Here is an 18019-nt window from a genome sequence, read left to right as displayed (position 1 = left end):
TGTCACAAAATCCTTGATTGTTTTAAAAAATTCAAAATTTTCCACTCTCTCATTTTCTGCTGATAATATCATGAAATCAGGTAATCATTCCTGACTCACTGTAGGATTTATGTATTGTGTCATTATTTTTAGTTTGGAAAAATAACCTCAACTTCACTGTTACTATTAGAAACATGAGCATGGCCATGTACACTGATCAGCCAGAACTTTATGACCACCTACCTAATAGCCAGTATGTACACATTTGGCACAGATAACAGTGGTGATGCATCATGGCATACAAGTAATGAGGCCCTGGTAGGTTGCTGGAGGCAGGTGGTTACACATCTGCATATACTTCAGCATGGATACTCTGCAAATCACATTTAATTGCCTGGCAGAATTTTCATCAAACCACCTTCACAATTCTGTATTATTCCAATCTCATATAGCGAGTGGAAAGAATGAACACCTATATCTTTCTGTACGAGCTCTGATTTCCCTTATTTTATCGTGGTGATGGTTTCTCCCTATGTAGGTCAGTATCAACAAAATATTTTTGCATTCTGAGGAGAAAGTTGGTGATTGGAATTTCATGAGAAGATTCCATCACAATGAAAAACGCCTTTCTTTTAATGATTTCCAGCCCAAATTCTGTATTATTTCTGTGACACTCTCTCCCATATTTCATGATAATACAAACATGCTGCCCTTCTTTGAACTTTTTTGATGTACTCCGTCAGTCTACATCTACATCTAGATCTACATAATTACTCTGCAATTCACACTTAAGTGCCTGGCAGAAGGTTCATCGAACCATTTTCATACTACTTCTCTACCATTCCACTCTTAAATGGAGCGTGAGAAAAAGAACCATCTAAATCTTTCCGTTCAAGCTCTGATTTCTCTTATTTTATTATGATGGTCATTTCTCCCTACATAGGTGGGTGTCAACAAAATATTTTTGCATTCGGAAGAGAAAGTTGGTGATTGAAATTTCATAAATAGATATCACCGCAAAGAAAATCCCCTTTGTTTCAGTGACTGCCACCCCAACTTGCATATCATATCAGTGACACTCTCACCCCTATTGTGCGATAACACAGAATGAGCTGCCCTTCTTTGCACTTTTTCGATGTCCTCTGTCAATCCTACCAGTTAAGTATCCCACACCATGCAGCAATATTCCAGCAGAGGATGTCTCTTTAGTGGGTTTGTCGCATCTTCTAAGTGTTCTGCCAACAAAGCGCAGTCTTTGTTTCGCCTTCCCTACAGTATTATCTATGTGGTCTTTTCAATTTAAGTTGCTTGTAACTGTAATTCCTAGGTATTTACTCGGATTGACAGCCCTTAGATTTGTGCGATTTGTCGTATACTCAAAATTTATCGGATTTCTTTCAGTACCCATGTGGATGACCTCACAATTTTCTTTGTTTAGTGACAACTGCCACTTCTTGCACCATGCAGAAATTCACTCTAGATCATTTTGTAATTAGAATTGATCATCTGATGATTCTACTAGATGGTAAATTACAGCATCATCTGCAAACAATCTAAGGGAGCTGCTCAGATTATCACCTAGATCATTTATGTAAATCAGGAACAGCAGAGAGCCTATGACACCACCTTGCAGAATGCCAGATATCACTTCTGTTCTGCATGATGATTTACCATCTATCACTACAAACTGTGACCTCTCTGAGAGGAAATCATGAATCCAGTCACACAACTGAGACAATACTCCATATGCACGAAATTTGATTAATAGTCATTTGTGAGGAATGGTATCAAAAGCCTTCTGGGAATCTAGGGATATGGAATCGATCGGAGATTCCGTGTCGACAGCACTCATTACTTCATGGCAATAAAGAGCTAGCTGTGTTGCACAAGAATGAGGTTTTCTGAATCTGTGTTTGTTATGTATCAATAAGTCATTTTCTTCAAGGTGATTCATAATGTTTGAGTACAGTATGCTCCAAAATCCTACCTCAAATTGAGGTCAGTGATATGGGTCTGTAATTCAATGGGTTACTCCTACTTCCTTTCTTGAATATTGGTGTGACCTTTGCTACTTTCCAGTCTTTAGGAACAGAGACTGAGCAGTTGTATATGATTGCTAAGAAAGGCACTATTGTGTCTGCATACTCTGAAAAGAACCTGATTGGTATACCATCTGGACTGGAAGACCTATCTTTCTTATGTGATTTGAGTTGTTTCACAACACCTAAGATATTTACCTTATGTCACTCATGCTAACAGCTGTTCTGGTTTCGAATTCTGGAATATTTACTTCATCTTCTTTTGTGAAGGAATTACGGAAAACTGTATTTAGTAACTCCACTTTAGTGGCACTATCATCAGTAACATTTCCAATGCAGTGACAGTATTGACTGTTTTTTGCCACTGGTGTACTTTACATATGACCAGAATCTCTTTGGGTTTTCTACCATATGTTGAGACAATGTTTCATTGTGTAAACAGCTAAAAGCATCTCACATTGACATCCACACTAAATTTTGAGCTTCTGTGAAACTTACCCAGTCTTGGGGATTTTGCATTCTTCTGAATTTGGCATGCTTTTTTTGTTGCTTATGCAACAGTGTTCTGACGTGTTTTGTGTACCATGGTGGATCAATCCCGTCTCTTATTAACTTATGTGGTATGAATTTATCTATTGCTGCCGATACTCTATCTTTGAATTTGAGCCATATCTGGAAGGAATGGAGACTCTCTCTTAGGAAGGCATCAAGTGAATTTTTATCTGCTGTTTTAAATAGATATATTTTGCGTTTATTTTTAGTGGTTTTGGTTGATATTGCTTTGAGCCTCACTACAATGACCTTGTGTTCACTAATCCTTGCTCTCTGTTAGATCAGGATTATTTGTGGCGAAGAGGTCAAGTGTGTTTTCACAACCACTTACAATTTGTGTGGGCTCATGAACTAATTGTACACAGTAATTCTCAGAGAAAGCATTTAGTACAATTTCGGGAGATGTTTTCTGTCTACCACCGGCTTTGAACATGTATTTTCACCAACAAATCGAGGGTAGATTGAAGTCTCCACCATTTATAACTGTATGAGTGGGGTACTTACTTGTAATGAGATTCAAGTTTTCTTTGAACCGTTCCGCTATTATATCATCTGAGTTGGGGGATCGGTAGAAGGAGCCAATTATTATTTTGGTATGGCTGTTGAGTATAACCTCTATCCATAGTAATTTGCGGGAACTATATATTTCAACTTCACTACAAGATAAACTACTACCAACAGACACAAACACACCACCACCTACTTTATTTAATCTATCCTTTCTGAACACGGTTTGCGCCTCTGTAAATTTCAGCAGCAATTATCTCTGGTTTTAGCCAGCTTTTTGTTGCTATAATGATTTCAGCTTCAGTGTTTTCCATCAGCGCTTGAAGCTCTGGTACTGTTCCAACACAGCTATGACAATTTACAACTACAATACCGTCTGCTGCTTGGTTGATTCTTGTCGTTTCTTTGCCGTGTACCCTTTGAGACTGGAGCCGTTTTTGATCTTTCCTGAGACTGTCTAACCTAAAAAACCGCCCAGTCGACACCACACAGCCCCTGCTACCCGTGTAGCTGCCTCCTGTGTGTAGTGGACACCTGACCTATTTAGTGGGACCTGAAACACCACCACCCTATGGCCCAAGTCGAGGAATCTGCAGCCTACATGGTCGCAGAATCATCTGAGCCTCTGATTCTGACCCTCCACTCAACTCTGTACCAAAGGCCCGCAATCAGTCCTGTACACACAAGTCACCTAATTCACATAAATTCCGGGGATGGGGCCAATGAGCTCTGTCAACACGCTCAGTCACTACCCAGATACATTCTATCTGGTTCAGATCTGGCATGTTGGGGGGCCAGCACATCAGATGGTACTCTCTGCTTTGTCCCTTAAACCACTCCATCAATCCCCTGGCACTGTGACATGGTGCAGTATCTTGTTGAAAAATGCCACGGCCATCGGGAAACATGATCATCACAAAAGGGTTTATGTGGTCAGCAATTATTGTACGATACACCCTGGCCATCATGGTGTCTTGCATGAGCTCCATTGAACCAATGCGTGCCCGTGTGAATGTTCCCCAGAGCATAAGGGAGCTGCCATCAGCTTGTCTCTGTCCCACAGTACAGGTATCAAGGAGCTGTTCTCCTGGGAGATGATGGATTCACACCTTCCCATCAGCATGATGAGGAAGGTATTGGGATTCATCAGACCATGCAGTGCTCTATCACTACACTATGCAGTGCTGATGGTCACATGCTCAGTTGTAGTTCCTGATGTTGTGGTATTAACATTGGCACATGCTTGGGTCGTCGGCTGCGGAGGCCCATTGTTAGGAGTGTTCGGTGAACCGTGTGTTAGGACACACTTGTACTCTGCTCCGCATTAAAGTCTGTTGTTAGTTCCGCCAAAGTTCAGTTTTACCAATCTGCACAGCCAGTGACATCTGACATCTGTAATGACTATTTGGTGCCCAACCGCACACCTGGACATGGTTTCACCATGTGTTGAAGACACTCAAATGCCTGAAAAGTCATGCAGTTTTCAGAATGCTCATGCCAAGCCTCTGGGCCATCGCAATCTGTCCTCAGTCAAACTCATATAGATCTCACACCTTCCCCATTCTACATACACACAGACAGCATGCTCACTGGTACTATATGCACCATGCATGTGTCTGACTGGTAGTTATTCCTAGCAAGGTGATAGTGCTGTCACCTGGATGGATTTACATTGATAGTAGGTTGGTCATCATAGTGTTCTGGCTGATTAGTGTGTATGTCAGGGTATCTTCATATCAGTGAGCTATGTTTCCCTAAAAACACCTCTGCTACGTCTTTTTTATCAGACAGTATTGATTTTTGGATCTTAAATTAAGTTCTTATCAGTATCAGCAGTGCTTGAAATAGGGGAGAAACACATGTAGAAAAGATTTTTATCATTGGTAGTAGATATGATCAGAGGTTTTACTACTTGCTGTGCATCTACAGCATGGACTCAGACTTCATCAACAAAATTTCACTTGTTGTTGAGACGTATTTTCTGAGTATTCTGAAACGAATGACAGATGGTTTCCAGTGGCTCATTAAAGATTGATTATATAATTGTGTTTTATTCAGTTTGTTACCTCAGTTAACTTTTTTTCTCTGAAAATATCTTCACAACAACAAAAAAGCCTGTAACATACAATTACCAATTTGTACAATACAAAACACAGAGAAATACAACAACCTTCAGATGCAAAAGTACTGTGATGTGGTTGTGACTGCTGCAGGAACAGTTTAGCATAGTGCCCTTGTGCCTGTTTTCCATTGCTTTCACTGAATCCATACACGGGGTGCATTCATTCAACTCTTCACCAGTAAACCTGTCCATACTACTCTGTCTCACTGTTATTATATGGCCAACACTGCTTGTAAAACAAACACCAGACAAAACTGAGCAGTACCGATCATAACCCTGAGGGCAAAAATAAAGTAGGCATTACTGTTATCAGCAGCATGTACTGTGACAGTGGAACAAGCTGCATTCCAAAAAAGTTGCGCAACAGGTACCATCAAAATTAGCACTGTTGCGTGGATGTTTTCAACGCAACTGTAACAAAGACAAATGTGGTAAAAACTCACATGAAATGCAACTACTCTGTGGCAATCTATCATGGACTTAAGGTCTCATATACAAAAATTTGAAGAGACCTTACATATTTGACAGTAGAGCTATTAACTAGATGGAAGTAGTATTTCATGAAAGAGATGAATTGCATTTGTTTTCATGAAAATTTGAGGTTTACTGATTACACTGTGCCTCTACACCTATGTAGCTCTGAACTACTGTCTGGTTTTTCTCTTAGTGGAGATTTCTCTGAAAATTGCAAGGAACAATTTGAAGTGGTATATTGCCTGTTAGAGGTGTACACTTTCCAGGTCAGTGGTCAGATTTCAGAAATTTTGTGAAAGAAGTTAAAGTTTTACATGGTTTTCATCATTAATGTTGAGTAAATAACTGTTTTAATCCCGTCTTCCAGGTAAAAGTAAGTCCACTGGTGAACTTTTACTTGCTAATCAATGGTGCACTATGTCTTATAATTTGTCTCACATGCTGAACGTTGCTAGGAGCATGTTGATTAAAGCTGCAGACACTCCTAAGGCTTTGGTGAGCATTATGGACTCACCTATGATGAATCGAAGGAACGTTTAAATCTATGGAATCTTCACTAGGTTATCCTTTGTATTACATATCTAAATTCCTTTTAAATGTCTCAGCAGTAACAATAAGAATGGAAAATTAAGCTTTAATTTAGAAGAAAATACATTTTTAGTTGTTTTGCATGAAAGCTGCCACAGTGGTAACACTGGTTCCTGTCAGATCACCGAAGTTAAGTGCTGTCGGGCTGGGCTAGCACTTGGATGGGTGACCATCCGGTCTACCGAGCACTGTTGGCAAGCAGAGTGCACTCAGCCCTTGTGAGGCAAACTGAGGAGCTACTTGATTGAGAAGTAGCAGCTCTGGTCTCAGAAACTGACATACGGCCGTGAGTGCGGTGTGCTGACCACATGCCCCTCCATATCGACATCCAGTGACGCCTATGAGCTGAGGATGACACGGCAGCCAGTCAGTACCGTTGGACCTTCCTGGTCTGTTTGGGAGCAATTTTTACCATGAAAGCTGCTATAAAGAAATAGCTGCCTTGGTACAGACCATTATGTCTTTTCTTCAGTATTTGGGAAGTGCAAGAAATGATGTACTGGAAGCCTTTATACGTTTTAACATTTTTGTTGTTACTATTGTGGTAGTTTTATCTTAGTTAACACTTTACACGGTTTTAACAAACTGGCTCTTTTGGCTGGATAACGTATCATCTGCAGCAACATCATTCTTTAGGAAGTTGGTCAGAATTAATGAAGATCATTTAAACTGTTTGTGTTATTAGAAGTTTTTTAATTTATAGAAATTGCCCAAGCATGTCTTTCACGCTCAAAAAGCCCACCGTAGTATCCACCTGTGGCCACCACCTAACTCTTATCAAACAGTATCTTGTTGTTTGAACACTACAGAGCATGTTGCACTGCAGCTGATTTCACCATTTTCTTCCCATGATTGTTGCCTTAATGCTTCTCTATCCATTTTGCCACCATTCTCATCATAGTCTATTTATTTCAAGTAAGACATCATAACATGTATGGTCTGTTCAGGATGCTTGCTAACCATTAGAAAAAGTGTGGATGTATAAAATATTATGCAGTTCTGAGCAAGAGTATGTTGCTACTGTAAAGAGAGCAATGCACATTATTTTTGCAGGTTTTCCGTTTAGCTTCTCCAAGTTGATTTTTCCGTTATTCTGTTGGGACATTACTTGTGTCTTGGATGTTTGGGGCAGAGCCCCTGTTGCCTTAACCTAGTTACACCCCGTACATATGGCGTGGTGCCCACTTCATTTTGACTAATATTGAAAGTGGGTGGTTCCCTGTCTTTACATCAGTTATGCAGTTACAGTATAAAGATGTGATTTCCAGTTTCAGACATCTTTATTTTACTCATGTGATTCTGGGTCATGCTTTGAAACTGTTTATTGTGTGTGCTGCCATTAAACAGAGATTGGTGTGGTATGAGGTATTTTTCATGAAACTGAATGGTACACACATAGTGCACACTCACGAATGTGGTAATTTCAAAATTCACAACAAAAATACAGGGCAATTTCATCTCACAGAAGCATACAGCACCTAAGTTTTCACCACATTTCATATTTTAATAACGTTAAAATCTTTTCATTAATGCTTTGATAGAGGTCACAAGAAATATATCTATCATAAACTTTACCAGGTAGTGAACAAAAAACTTTTTCTTGATCCTAGTGCAGCAAACTAATAATGGATACATAACGAGGCCCCAGCAGGAAACAAAATGAAATTTGTAAAAAAAATCTGGAACTGGCGATGGTTTAATTCAAATACACCCTGTTAAACCATACTCATGGTTGGTTGGTGTTTCAATTATAAACGTTATAATGTTACAGCCACAGTTCTCAACATGTCAGTTTTCATCAAAATAGCATATATACACTCCTGGAAATTGAAATAAGAACACCGTGAATTCATTGTCCCAGGAAGGGGAAACTTTATTGACACATTCCTGGGGTCAGATACATCACATGATCACACTGACAGAACCACAGGCACATAGACACAGGCAACAGAGCATGCACAATGTCGGCACTAGTACAGTGTATATCCACCTTTCGCAGCAATGCAGGCTGCTATTCTCCCATGGAGACGATCGTAGAGATGCTGGGTGTAGTCCTGTGGAACTGCTTGCCATGCCATTTCCACCTGGCGCCTCAGTTGGACCAGCGTTCGTGCTGGACGTGCAGACTGCGTGAGACGACGCTTCATCCAGTCCCAAACATGCTCAATGGGGGACAGATCCGGAGATCTTGCTGGCCAGGGTAGTTGACTTACACCTTCTAGAGCACGTTGGGTGGCACGGGATACATGCGGACGTGCATTGTCCTGTTGGAACAGCAAGTTCCCTTGCCGGTCTTGGAATGGTAGAACGATGGGTTCGATGACGGTTTGGATGTACCGTGCACTATTCAGTGTCCCCTCGACGATCACCAGTGATGTACGGCCAGTGTAGGAGAACGCTCCCCACACCATGATGCCGGGTGTTGGCTCTGTGTGCCTCGGTCGTATGCAGTCCTGATTGTGGCGCTCACCCGCACGGCGCCAAACACGCATACGACCATCATTGGCACCAAGGCAGAAGCGACTCTCATCGCTGAAGACGACACGTCTCCATTCGTCCCTCCATTCACGCCTGTCGCGACACCACTGGAGGCGGGCTGCACGATGTTGGGGCGTGAGCGGAAGACGGCCTAACGGTGTGCGGGACCGTAGCCCAGCTTCATGGAGACGGTTGCGAATGGTCCTCGCCGATACCCCAGGAGCAACAGTGTCCCTAATTTGCTGGGAAGTGGCGGTGCGGTCCCCTACGGCACTGTGTAGGATCCTACGGTCTTGGCGTGCATCCGTGCGTCGCTGCGGTCCGGTCCCAGGTCGACGGGCACGTGCACCTTCCGCCGACCACTGGCGACAACATTGATGTACTGTGGAGACCTCATGCCCCACGTGTTGAGCAATTCGGCGGTACGTCCACCCGGCCTCCCGCATGCCCACTATACGCCCTCGCTCAAAGTCCGTCAACTGCACATACGGTTCACGTCCACGCTGTCGCAGCATGCTACCAGTGTTAAAGACTGCGATGGAGCTCCGTATGCCATGGCAAACTGGCTGACACTGACGGCGGCGGTGCACAAATCCTGCGCAGCTAGCGCCATTCGACGGCCAACACCACGGTTCCTGGTGTGTCCGCTGTGCCGTGCGTGTGATCATTGCTTGTACAGCCTTCTCGCAGTGTCCGGAGCAAGTATGGTGGGTCTGACACACCGGTGTCAATGTGTTCTTTTTTCCATTTCCAGGAGTGTATATCAATGGCATTAATTAAGATTGAGGGAGATACCACAGTTTCTAAGATATGAAAAGTCAAAAATGTATCATATGCAGAGGATTGCAACAAAATCATTAACAATATTATCTTGAATTTATTTATGTTTTCAATTGCAACAGTATTAGTTTTGCTTTCTGGGTGGTTTTTTGCACTCAGTCTGCAGAATTTAACTAAATGATGTTGTTGTTGTTGTTGTGGCCTTCAGTCCAGAGACTGGTTTGACACAGCTCTCCATGCTACTCTATCCTGTGCAAGCTTCTTCATCTCCCAGTACCTACTGCAACCTACAGCCTTCTGAATCTGCTTAGTGTATTCATCTCTTGGTCTCCCTCTATGATTTTTACCCTCCACACTTCCCTCCAGTACTAAATTTGTGATCCCTTGATGCCTCAGAACATGTCCTACCAATCAATCCCTTCTTCTAGTCAAGGTGTGTCACAAATTTCTCTTCTCCCTAATTCTATTCAATACCTCCTCATTAGTTATGTGATCTACCCATCTAATCTTCAGCATTATTCTGTAGCACCACATTTCGAAAGCTTCTATTCTCTTCTTGTCCATACTATTTATTGTCCACATTTCACTTCCATACATGGCCACACTCCATACAAATACTTTCAGAAACGACTTCCTGACACTTAAAACTACACTCGATGTTAACAAATTTCTCACCTTCAGAAACGCTTTCCTTGCCATTGCCAGTCTACATTTTATATACTCTACTTCGACCATCATCAGTTATTTTGCTCCCAAAACAGCAAAACTCATTTCCTACTTTAAGTATCTCACTTCCTAATCTAATACTCTGAGCATCACCCAATTTAATTCAACTACATTCCATTATCCTCATTTTGCTTTTGTTGATGTTCATCTCATATCCTCCTTTCAAGACACTGTCCATTCCGTTCAGCTACTCTTCCAGGCCCTTTGCTGTCTCTGACAGAATTACAATGTCATCGGCGAACCACAAAGTTTTTATTTCTTCTCCATGGATTTTAATTCCTACTCCGAAGTTTTCTTTTGTTTCCTTTACTGCTTGCACAACATACAGATTGAATAACATTGAGGATAGGCTATAACCCTGCCTCATTCCCTTCCCAACCACTGCTTCCCTTTAATGAGCCTCGACTCTTATAACTGCCTTCTGGTTTTTGTACAAATTGTAAATAGCCTTTTGCTCCCTATATTTTACCCCTACCATCTTCGGAATTTGAAAGAGAGTATTTCAGTCAGCATTGTCAAAAGCTTTCTGTAAGTCTACTAATGCTAGAAATGTAGGTTTGCCTTTCCTTAATCTATTTTCTAAGATAAGTCGTAGGGTCAGTATTGTCTCACATGTTCCAACATTTCTACGGAATCCAAACTGCTCTTCCCTGAGGTCAGCTTCTACCAGTTTTTCCATTCGTCTGTAAAGAATTTGTGTTAGTATATTGCAGCCATGGCTTATTAAATTTTCACATCTGCCAACACCTGCTTTCTTTGGGATTGTAATTATTATATTCTTCTTGAAGTCTGAGGGTATTTCGCCTGTCTTATACATCTTGCTCACCAGATGGTAGAGTTTTGTCAGAGCTGGCTCTCCCAATGCTATCAGTAGTAATAATGGAATGTTGTCTACTCCCGGGACCTTGTTTCAGCTTAGGTCTTTCAGAGCTCTGTCAAACTCTTCATGTAGTATCATATCTCCCATTTCATCTCCATCTACATCCTCTTCCATTTCCATAATATTGTCCTCAAGTACATCACCCTTGTACAGACCCTCTATATACCCCTTCCACCTTTCTGCTTTTTCTTCTTCGCTTAGAACTGGATTTCCATCTGAGCTCTTGATATTCATTCTAGTGGTTCTCTTTTCTCCAAAGGTCTCTTTAATTTTCCTGTAGGCAGTATCTATCTTACCCCTAGTGATATATGCCTAGAACATCCCTACATTTGTCCTCTAGCCATCCGTGCTTAGTCATTTTGCACTTCCTGTCGATCTCATTTTTGAGACGTTTGTGTTCCTTTTTGCCTGCGAATTTACTGCATTTTTATATTTTCTCCTTTCATAAATTAAATTCAGTATATCTTCTGTTACCCAAGGATTTCTACTAGCTCTTGTCTTTTTACCTACTAGATCCTCTGCTGCCTTCACTATTTCATCCCTCAAAGCTACCAATTCTTCTATTGTATTTCTTTCCCCCATTCCTCTCAATCATTCCCTGATGCTCTCCCTGAAACTCTCTACAACCTCTGGTTCTTTCAGTTTATCGAGATCCCATCTCCTTAAATTCACACCTTTTTGCAGTTTCTTCCATTTTAATCTACAGTTCATAACCAATAGATTGTGGTCAGAGTCCACATCTGCCCTTGGAATTTAAAACCTGGTTTCTAAATCTCTGTCTTACCATTATATAATCTATCTGAAACCTTCAAGTGTCTCCAGGCCTCTTCCATGTATAGAACCTTCTTTTATGATTCTTGAACCAAGTGTTAGCTCTGTGCAAAATTCTACCATGCGGCTTCCTCTTTCATTTGTTACCCCCCATTCCATATTCACCTACTACGTTTCCTTCTTTTCCTTTTCCTACGGTCGAATTCCAGTCATCCATGACTATTAAATTTTTGTCTCCCTTCACTATATGAGTAATTTATTTTCTCTCATCATACATTTCATCAATCTCTTTGTCATCTGCGGAGCTAGTTGGCACATAAACTTGTACTACTGTGGTAGGTGTGGGCTTCGTATCTATCTTAGCCACAATAATGCATTCACCATGCTGTTTGTAGTAGCTTATTCATATTATACCTACTCCTGCATTACCCCTATTTGATTTTGTATTTATAACCCTGTATTCACCTGACCAGAAATCTTGTTCCTCTTGCCACCGAACTTCACTAATTGTACTAAATTCTACTAAATATTGTAAACTGTATATTAATCATTTTTATTTTGAACTTTGAGTAATGTTGGTTTATTGCGGTGAGTATATAATAATATGCTTAATAGAAAATAGTTGTTATGTTTCAAGAGTAATTTGTAAAAATATACAGGGTGCTTCACTATTCCTATTACAGGTTTCTGGGTGTTTTGGAGGGGACATTGATATAAGGTTTCAACAAGGAAATGTCTGGAGATGTACCATTTGGATATAAAATAAGTTTGAAGATCTCCCACGGCATGTAACAGTAGAGATGCAGAAGGCATGTATCAATAACATTTGCCAGATCATCTCCATCCATAAGATACAGTTTTCACCCATCTACAACAATGACTGTGAGAAATGGGTACATTTGCAACTTGGATGGTTGACTGTGGTGTTCCAGGGTTTGTAGACCATCACAGATACACCCTGTACAGTGGACAGCAGTACTGCCATATGGAGCAGCTCCTGTAGAACACACATCAGATCACAGTCTCTTCTGTATACTTACCATGAAGTGGGATATTTTAAAGCGATCCAATCATCAAACATTTCTGAAATGGGCTCCATATAAAAACTTTATCTACTAAGTCCCCTCTACAAATGTAGAAACCTGTACTAGGCATTGTGAAACACCCTGCATATTAATATGCCTTAATAAAAATTGTTTGAAGACAGAGAGTAAAATTTGTTATAGAATGTATTTTTTAGACCATTCATGCAGTACTTCTTCTCAATAATTTTATGTTTTGTAGATTTCTCTGATGCTCAGAGGAAATAAAATGTCACTAACCAACAACTTGAAATATCAGTTAAACTTTATTTTCCAGGCTTTTTTGGAGTTTTTCTAAATTGCGGCAGGAAGCGTATCTCAAATTGGAAACTAATCACTAAATTACCAGTCAGTGGGTAAGTACTACATTATGTTTGCCTTGGTTCCCTTAAATCACTTGACACAAATACCAAAACAGCTCCTTAATGAAAATGCTCGCCTACTTCCTCCTTTACCCACTGTCCAGTCCAGTTTTACATTTTATCTGTAATTACTTGAACAAGACATTAAAATGTAACCTCCTTTCAAAATCTTCAGACTGATTTGTTGCCAGGAATCTAAGATATTAACTACATAAGAATGCTCTGTACCCAATAACCCACAGTAGTTCTCAGTAAAGTTATATAGCACAATATCACATTACCCTTTGAATCTGCTACTTATACCTATTGTGTGATGCATCGTGTGGTCACCTGAAATTTCTCCCAGTACGATAGCATTAGTGAGAAGTTTATGTGAAATACTCTCTAAGCTTTCTTTAAAGCATTTAGCCACTTTGATATTTGATTCAGGTAGCTGACAGGAGCAATTGGTTATTATTTTTGACCCAATATTCACACATATCTTTATCCATATTATTTGGCACTCTGAATCAGAATTCATCTCATTATTCAAGCCTGGAGGTTTTGTGAAACTGACTACGCCACTACCATTAGCATAAAAACTGTCTTTGTAGTATACCCTAGTGTAGAAAGAAAATTGACCACACTGAAGCAATTGTTCCACATGAATTGAAAATCATTCAAAACAGTCTCACCATCTTATGTAGTCTCATCTAGCTACAATGCAGTCTCGTAATAATGCATGGGAAGTATCATAGAGATAATGGAAAATATTTTTTTTCTCTTTTTTTCAGCTATTGTGAGCTTTTTCACTAATACCATCCTGCATACACTCCAGCATACCACACGCTATTTATTTTAACTTGATCCTGAGACAACCAGAAACAGGTCGCTATGTATGTTTGTCTATATATTAGTGATGACACCAATAAAATGCAGTAAATGAAGGAGGTAAAAAGGAATACAAATGACTCAAAAATGAGATTGACAGGAAGTGCAAAATGTAAGGATGTAGAAGCACATATAACCAGGAGTAAGATAGATGCCACCTATCTGCGAAGCTAGATTAAGGAAAGGCAAACCTATGTTTCTAGCATTTGTAGACTTAGAGAAAGCTTTTGACAAAGTTGACTGGAATATTCTCTTTCAAATTCTGAAGGTGGCAGGGGTAAATAATATACAGGGAGCAAAAGGCTATTAACAATTTGTACAGAAACCAGAAGGCATTTATAAGAGTCGAGGGGCATGAAAGGGAAGCAATGGTTGAGATTGGAGTGAGGACAATAAAAAGTTTAGACTAGCAGAGATTAGAAGATTTTGAAATGTGGTGCTACATAAGAATACTGAAGATTAGATGGGTAGATCATGTAACTAATGAGCAGGTACCAAATAGAATTGGGGAGACACATTCTGATACATCAAGGGATCACCAATTTAGTACTGGAGGGAAGCATGGAGGGTAAAAATCATAGACAGAGACCAAGAGATGAATACACTAAGCAGATTCAGAAGGATGTAGGTTGCAGTAGTTACTCAGAGATGAAGAGGCTTGCACAGGATAGAGAAGCATCGAGAGCCATATCAAACCAGTCTTTGGACTGAAGACTACAACAACAACAACAACAACAACAACAGCTAGTGTGCTCATCCTCATCTATTAATTCTTTGCCTTATTTCCAGAAGTAATATCTGCAATTCAGTACCTCTGAGTTTCCCTTGATGATTTTGTCATTTCTGTGATTCCTTGCATGCCATTCTACCTCCATGCAATTGTGGAAGCTGTTGTAAAATGCACTGGGTACCTAGAGCTTTTACATGTGTGCAAACCTTACGGGCATCATCTCATTGACAGACAAGAAATTGAAACAGACTAAAACTACAAGACTCTCAAAGTACCAGAGGACAGTCACTCAGGAGGCTTTCCTTCAATTTTATGAGTATGTTTAGACAGATGGAATTATACATTTTGGTATCACCACATCTTTATATAGAATATTTTAAAATATAATTAATGTTTTTGCAAACTTCTAGGCTTTGAGAAACTACCCCAGTCTTTGTACATCACATATGTCATGGTCTATTGTGCTAGATGTTGCTGCACTTTCCTGTAAATGACACCTGGATCAGGATTATTTCCTTTCCTGTACATGGCCTTTGCCAGCACAGCTCCTAATGGTTATTCTAATAGATAAAAATATTTGCTGTATAATTTATCCTAACATCATATTGCAATGCGTGTTATCTGATATGTTGGGGATCATCATCAGGAAGGAGTTTGTGCAGGTTAGATTCCCAAGATAACCTTTATACTTTAGTAGATCTAATTTTTCTGGATTGAATGACACCATTTATTAAATAATTAAGTAACTAATTAAAAACTTGATAAAATTGATATAAAGCACTTCAAATATGGCTGCCATACTTGTAGTTAGAATATTCCCACTGTGGGTGCATAAAATGGTTTTGTGAACTTTTCTTATTTACTAACCCTCAATAATTTTATAAACTATATTACTCTTAATACTAATTGCCCATCCCAAGCAAAAAAATCTGATCTAGCCATTTTTAAATGATTATTTAATTTTCAAAAATATCAAATATCTCTACAACAGTCTTTCAATAACCCAACTCACCCACCTTTGGCACTCTGTGGCTACCATTCATACACATAACATCATGTAGCAAAGTTTGCCTTAAGTCATACATGTAACACCTATGTAGCAAGGCCTGTTATCTTTCATGAATGTCTTTCAATTCTTCTGTCAATATATGCAGACTTCAAACTTGTATTGTGTCAAGAACATAGACATTTATTTATTTGTATTACTTTATCAAGTTGTGCATTGTGCTCACTGACTGTTACAACTAAAGCAATTTTGTGATGTCATTTTACACATTCCAGTCAGGCCAGAAACTGCTGCAATCCATGAGAATTCATAAACTTTTTCAACTTCTTTGTGTGACTCCTGCTTATAAGATGAAGGAGAAAAGTACTGTCTGTTTCAGAAATACTGTCATCAATTTCAAAATTATCATCATCAATGTGAGAACTAAATTCTTAAAGTGGCCCCAAAATTTCTTCATCAGTCAAACTGTCTTCCATTTTATGACAACCTTTTGTGATCAAGAGAACTATGGAAGAACATTGCAACAATGAATGTGTGGCAACTGATTATGTCTTTAATGTATGTTTCAAGTAATGTACTGCTTTGGGAAACAGGAATATCCATCTAGCAGCTCTCCAATATACAAAAAGAGCAAACAACTTACTGTAATCCATCACTGTTTGTAAATAATGCATTGTGGAGTACAGTCAGAAAAGCCATGCTCAAAGATTCTTTGAGTGCTGACTGTTAGGGAAATAGAAGTGCTCCCATGTACTGTTAGTAGGTTTAGGAGACTTGTTTACCTTACCTGTGATGAACTTCTATAACTATTTACAGTTGTGTTGTATATGTTACTGGACACTTTTCGACATGTCCCACAATCATTATTCCTTAAGATCTGGGAGCAATTAAGAACGTTCCACATCAAACCCATTTGGGGCATGCTACATATCTAAGCTGGGCAAAGATCATATCCCACATGTTTGGAACCCACTAAACTCAGAACAGACAATGACACTCCAGAAAAGAGGGAACCACAAACATCTTGTTCTGTATCATATATGTGAGGGTCATTCAGAGTAAACCAGAATATCATAACACAGCTTTATTGCTGATACATATCAAGATAAGGGTAGAACCTTACTTTTCTATGTAATTTTCATCAACACAAATGCATCTTCGCCATCAGTCAAGAAACTTTCTGAGCCTTTCATGGAAGAAAGAACGTGGCTGTCAAACTGTGCACATAGTGTTTAACTGCAATGTCATCTTCAAAATGTTCCCCTCCCAATGCCCTTTTCAGTGAACCAAACATAAAGTAGTCACATGGGGACAAGTGCAGACTGCATTTCCTTGCAGGAGGAGGACATAGTGAATCAGTTGTCAGCATCATTTGTTGCAATTATCAGTCTTGCCACCATCCAGCAGCTTACGATAACAGGCCACATTCACCATACTTCACCAGACAGGTAGCAGTACACCTTTTGAGTCCCAAAACACAGTTGACAAAACTTTTCTGGGTGACCTGGATCAATGCCTATGTCCAACTTTCCTCCACACCTCACTCATCCTCTTGTTTTTTGGTGAATAGTGAAGAACCCATGTTCTGTCACAGGTCATAATATAGTCCAGAGAAGCCACTCCTTCTTCTTCAAAGCAATTGGGAAGACAGTGAAAGTGCCTCTCTGCAGTTTCTCTTGTGCCTTGGTGCTTGGTGAGAAGACAAAAAAACAGATCTTAACAACATTTTTCATGTCCAAGTGTCATATGCACTAAAATGCCAAAGAAACTGATATAGGCATGCCTATTCAAATACAGAGATATGTAAACAGGCAGAATACGGTGCTGCAGTTGCCAATGCCTAAATAAGACAACAAGTATCTGGTGCAGTTGTTACATCGGTTACTGCTGCTGCAATGTCAGGTTATCACAATTTAAGTGAGTTTGAATGTGGTATTATAGTCAGTGCATGAGTGATGGGACACAGCATCTCCGAGGTAGTGATGAAGTGGGGATTTTTCCATACGACCATTTAACAAGCATACAATGACTATCGGGAATCTGGTAAGACATCAAATCTCAATCACTGCTGCA

At 39.9% G+C, this 18019-nt stretch overlaps 1 long non-coding RNA gene across 1 annotated transcript in view; it reads left to right on the top strand.

Moving 5' to 3' along the window:
* LOC126470590 (uncharacterized) overlaps positions 1–18019 on the top strand; it is a 52028-nt gene that overhangs the window by 19326 nt on the left and 14683 nt on the right. The window contains exon 2 of the long non-coding RNA XR_007586258.1: positions 13256–13334. This is a non-coding gene — a long non-coding RNA (uncharacterized LOC126470590). The remainder of the gene's footprint in view (positions 1–13255; positions 13335–18019) is intronic.

Source organism: Schistocerca serialis, chromosome 3 (genome assembly GCF_023864345.2).
Source record: "Schistocerca serialis cubense isolate TAMUIC-IGC-003099 chromosome 3, iqSchSeri2.2, whole genome shotgun sequence".
NCBI lineage: Eukaryota > Metazoa > Arthropoda > Insecta > Orthoptera > Acrididae > Schistocerca > Schistocerca serialis.
Note: the sequence above shows the minus strand (reverse complement) of the source record. Positions and strands in the feature narration are given on the sequence as shown.